The following is a 5,545-nucleotide window of genomic DNA, read 5'->3' on the forward strand; positions in this document are numbered from 1 at the left end:
CCAGGTAGAGAACCCATCTGCATAATAAAATATTAGGATGGGGCAGCCAGCTTTGTGCTATGTAAATGGCACACCTGCTCCAACCAATCTTTGAGCCCTATGTAAATCAGACACCATCTCCTCCAGCTGGTCTGTAAAACCCTGTGCATTTCACCACGAAACTGGAAGACCCACTCGGGAGCCTCTCTCACTGCAGGAAAGGACACTTTCTCTTTTCTCTTTCTCTCACCTATTAAACCTCCACTCTTAACCTCTCTTCTTGTGTGTCTGCATCCTTGATTTCCTCGGTGTGAGATGACGACACCGCTTCAGTATCAGATGTTAAACTGATAACAGATACTACGCTTGATCTTAGCCAAAAGGCCCAGAAGCTGTTGAGCTCTCCTTCCTGCTCTGTGTACCTGGGTGAGTGTCTGGGTATCTATAGGCCTCAGTTTTCCTTGTCTGTAAATTGGGCACAATACCACATTTTCTGCAGTATCACAGAAGAAGTAGATGGTCCATGCGGAGCACATGGTTAATAGTAACATGTAGCTCTTAATAAGTAGTAGTTACCATTATCTCTGCCATCGTGATGTCACTTATAGCTCTCCTGGAGATGGCTGCAGGTGTAAGAGAACTAGAGCCCAGTCCTTGGAATGCTGCAGAATTGCAGGGTGCAGAGGAAGAGGGCTGAATACACCTGGGAATGTGGCACCTGTGAGCTGGCATCTCCCAGCATGTGACGACAGGGTCCTCCCCCACACAGAATCCCCTCGCTCGAAATTCCTGGTCACAGACACAGAACAGGCCAGCAAGGCAGGCATGGTGGCCAGGCAATGTGTTTCCTTTTGCAGTCAGCATATTTGCCTCAGGAAGAGGGGACTTTTCGGCACCCTGATGTCCCTCTGTTTGTCCCTTCACTGGAGAGCAAGCAGGTATGATTGAGGTCACTGGGGGAGGAAGGGACTGGGAGAAAGAGCATTTCTCATATGCATTCCTTCCTAACCTCTGCTGGACTCCACAAGTGTCCCTTGAACTCCTCCAGATTGATAAGGCTCTAATGGCACCTCGGAGACCTCGAGCCTGGGTTGTCAGCTAGGACAGGGAGCCGCCCATAACGTGGAAGCCAGAAACAGGCTAACTGGTGGCCGCTTCTTGCTCATCCATGGAGGGGGAAAAGCAAAGCAAGGATGAGGCATGGTGGGGAAACCCTGGTCAAAACTCTCTTGCCCCAAATATTCCCCTTAGAAGGCAGCTGCCTGGACGGGGGCGCCCTGACTGGCTTGGCCTGGATTGACGAGCCGATCTCTGGCCAGCAACCCGGGTCTGCGAATCACGAGGCTTATCGGAGTCTTCCCTGAGATAGGGTTCTGTTAGGAAGGAGGAAGCAGATGGAAGGTGGGCAGGTGGCTGACGGTGTCCACAACGCCATCATGGAAATCTTAAATCTAAAGGGAATTGATTTCACCCGATGGCGGAGCAGAAGCATGTGTGACCAGAAAAGACCCTTGTACGAGGCTGGCCTGTGCCTCAATAAAGGATGTCAGTCCAGGTTCTTTGCACCCACAGCGGGGAATGCAATGTCAGAGCTGGAGAGTGGCCTGGCAGGCTGAGGGGAGCGGCTCATGGACAAGGGCCATTGTCATCACCCATAGCTGTGGTAGGACACAGGATATCTGCCCTGCCAGGAGGGGCGGGGAATCAGCTGTGTCCTGGGCCTCTCCCCGTCTCTCATTCTCTAGCCCAGCCATTTACCCCTATTGCTTATGGAATCTCAAACCTGGAAGAGGTATTCTATCTGCTAGGAGCTCCACCAGCTCATGCACAATCTGGCAAAGGTGCCAGAAGACAGAGGTGTCCCCAGAGGGAGCCCTAAGCAACCAGCATCCCAAATGACCACAGATGTCTGCTTCCTGCCTGAGTGAATTTTCCTTTCTCAGAAATGCAATACCTCATTGACTTGTATTATCTTTGGAATGACAATGGCCTAACTAATTGGGAATGCATGACTTCAATAAGCAGTTTCACCAACTGCTCTTTCTAAAACTGTTTTCCAGGTCAACCAGTATGTGAGAAGCAGTTAATGGTTTGAGTTTTAGGAGAGAACAAGTCCTCTTCATTCTCTGCCCTAAGGTAGCTGCCAACATCTCATAAATCCGGGCTCACATGATAGCCTGGGCCCTAGGATGACCACTGGAATTTATCCCTTCTGTCTACACTGATGGATGTTGGTAATTTTCTGGAGTATTGAGCTGAGAGGCATTCTGAGGCCACACCAGAAAGAGCCCTGTGTGTCATTCACAATGTCTGCCATGTGCAGAGGAGAGAAACAGCACAGATGCCACACACTAGATATCCCAAGGGGAAGTGGTCATGTGAGGTCTTCAGTATACACCATATATATCCCAAGGTCAAGAAGCAGGGACTGGCCAGGCACAGTGGCTCACGCCTGTAATCCTAGCACTTTGGGAGGCCGAGGCAGGTGGATTTCCTGGGCTCAGGAGTTGGAGACCAGCCTGGGCAACATGGTGAAACCCCGTCTCTACTAAAATACAAAAAATTAGCCGGGCATGGCAGCGTGCACCTGTAGTTCCACCCACTCGGGAGGCTGAGGCAGGAGAATTGCTAGAACCCAGGAGGCAGAGGTTGCAGTGAGCCAAGATCATGCTACTGCACTCCAGTCTGGGCGACAGAGCGAGACTCTGTCTCTAAAAAAAAAAAAAAAAAAAAAGGGAGAAGAAGCAGTTACCTATCTACCAGAAGGACACAGAGTTCCACAGAACTCGCCCTTACCCAGGCTGAAAGAACTGCGGCCATGAATAAACATTTCCCCTCCCTATGCCTTCCTCACGCTCAGGGACACAGTCAAGAACACTTTTCTGAATTAAGCTTTCTTTCTAATTGGATACTGATGGCATAAAGAATGTCAGTTTTGGCTGGGCACAGTGACGCATGCCTGTAATCCCAGCACTTTGGGAGGCCACGGCGGGTGGATCACATGAGCTCAGGAGTTCAAGACCAGCCTGGGAAACATAGTGAGACCTGGTCTCTACCAAAAATCAAAAGAATTAGCCAGATGTGGCACACACCTGTAGTCCCAGCTCCTTGGGAGGCTGAGATGGGAGGATTGCTTGAGCTGGGGAGATCGAGGCTATAGTGATGTATCACTGCTATAATCAAGGCTGTAACGATCACACCATTGCACTCCAGCCAGGGTGAAAGAGTGAGACCCTGCCTCAAAAAAAAGAAAAAAAAAAAAAAAAGTAAAGAAAAAAGAAAAAAGATATTAGTTTTATTTGTATGTTTTTTTGTTATTCTCTTTTATAAATATTTGGGATACGTGGCCTATAAAAAGAAAAAAATCAAGATAAAGCCTAAAAATTAGGCATTTTGGCTCCTCTGTGTATTTGCCATGGGTTTCATCTTAGAGAAAAGCTCAAATTACATTAAACTCATGAGTAATTTGATGGCGTGCAAACCAAGGAATGAAGAAATCTTGCAACACAGTTTTGTTTTCCAGGGCTGAGTTTCCCAAACAGTGAGTTAGAGCAACCCTCATGACCAAATTGGTCAGCCCTGGAATCCCAGCTGACCTGACCCAGGCTCTGCAGGGAGAAGCCTGGCCTCCCTGCAGGGAGCAGCAGGGGGGAGGCTCTTTTCGTGCAGCCTGGAAAATAGCCCCACCCAGTCAAAGAACTAGTCAGCCATTTCCCCAGAAAAGGATCCCAGGCTCTCCCCAGTCAGAAGCTTAACTCAAGCCAGAGCTAGGTGGACCCTCGCCCACCAGGAATAGCGGCTATAATGACAAGGGTCATTGTGTGTTTTGCTGCTTAATGAAGCAGAGACATTCCTCAGGCATTTTGTCCTGGACACAGGTAGGAAAGAGGGAAGGCAAGGTAAGAAGAAGGTGGCGAAGGCTGCCTCCAACCCAGACACTAGGAAACAAGGGGGAAGAGAGCAGGGGACCCAAATGTTTACACAACCATCATGCTGGCCGTCATGTTTTAAGCAACTACTGTAAGGCCAGGGCTGTCTTAGGTTCTTTTTTCATTTATAGTCACAATAGCCCTAGGTCCACTGGATGGACAAGAAAGCTGTGGCTGCAAGACTGATGTTGCTTGCCCAGGTCTCACACCTGGAGTGGCAGGGCTGGGCTTATGCTGAGGCAGCCACGTTCTTCCTGTGGCACTGGGAGGCGAGCCGTTGTCTGCTATGGGGAGACTAGCAAGAGAGAAGTGGTCAAGGTCTTATCACAAGGAGGGAGGGATGCTTTTAGCATGAGGGATGTTACTTTGAAAATGTTCAAGCTTATATGGTTTTCTAGGGAGGTTTTTTTTTTTTCTTAGTGCATTACATTCTAAATTCAATGCCCTGGAAGATACTGAATAGATGAGACAAAATCCATTAGGCTGGATGATTTATGGCTTTTCATCATTTAGCAGAAGTGGCTTTCAATGTGAAATTGGTTGCGTGCAGCAAACCATTTTAGAAATTTGTCTCACGTTGCCCATAAGTGATTCATGCCATGCTTCCCACGCCTGTTTTTGGGAAAAGGGGAAACAATATCAACACAAGGCAAATTCAGTGTCCAGTACCTCTGTCCTTTGCGAACCCCTGCTCAACAATCCCCTGCCTGTCTGTCATCTCTGCACTTGCTGGGCTGCATTTTACTGGCCAAACAGCAATGGCTGTGACACCTGATCCATCTAGCCAGCGTTCGTCCAAGAGGTTTAAACAGGAGTTAGCTAAGTTGCTTGTTTTTTTCTTGGTGTTTGTTTGTTTGTTTGTTTGTTTGTTTGTTTGTTTGTTTTGAGACTGGGTCTTGCTCTGTCACCGAGACTGGAGTGCAGTGGTGCAATCATAGCTCACTGAAGCCTCAAACTCCCTGGCTCGACAACCCTCCCATCTTAGTCCCCCAAGTAGCTGGGACTACAAGCATGCACCACCACACCAGCTAATTTTCATTTTTTTGCAGAGATGAGGGTCTGGCTATATTCCCCAGCCTGGTCTAGAACTCTTGGGCCTCAGACTCCCAAAGTGCTGCTATTACAAGTGTGATCCACCCCACCCAGCCTAGCTAAGTTACTCTTTATCATTCCTGCTCCTTTAGCGAAAGAAGCTTGTGCTCTGCTGGCCCGCCCTGCTCGGGTCAGAGTGCATGCCTGCTCTACCTCTCTTCCAGCCTGAGGAAGGAGAAGTACCCCCTTCTCCCACACCACAGTGCCCACCCCCTGCTCAGAGCCATGGCTCCATCCTTATGTTATTTTATTTACTGCCTGGTTCTCACTAGGTGGGAAGCATCCAGAAGGAAGCCAGGTTGTAAGGAACAGTCTTGCCTCTGCAGCTCCTAACACCAAGGTCTTACGCACAGGAAGTGCTCCATAAATGTTTTCTTGAAAAAGTAGGTCACGTGCAAGGAACTGAGGCTGAGCAGGGTGTGTTTAAGGATGGACCTTCAAAGCATAGCTATAGAAATGCCACTCAGGTTTGGCATGAGCCTCTTGTTTTTTTCAAAGTCTTTTTCAGTTTTATTAAATGTTTTATTTTTATGGATTTAGGGGTA

The 5,545-nt window shown here is 48.5% G+C and overlaps 1 pseudogene; it reads right to left on the reverse strand.

Annotated features, from left to right (window-relative positions):
* Positions 1–275: 275 nt before the first annotated feature.
* LOC116477931 (U2 spliceosomal RNA) lies at positions 276–375 on the reverse strand (annotated as a pseudogene).
* Positions 376–5,545: the final 5,170 nt, after the last annotated feature.

Source organism: Hylobates moloch, unplaced genomic scaffold (assembly GCF_009828535.3).
Source record: "Hylobates moloch isolate HMO894 unplaced genomic scaffold, HMol_V3 SCAFFOLD_2, whole genome shotgun sequence".
NCBI lineage: Eukaryota > Metazoa > Chordata > Mammalia > Primates > Hylobatidae > Hylobates > Hylobates moloch.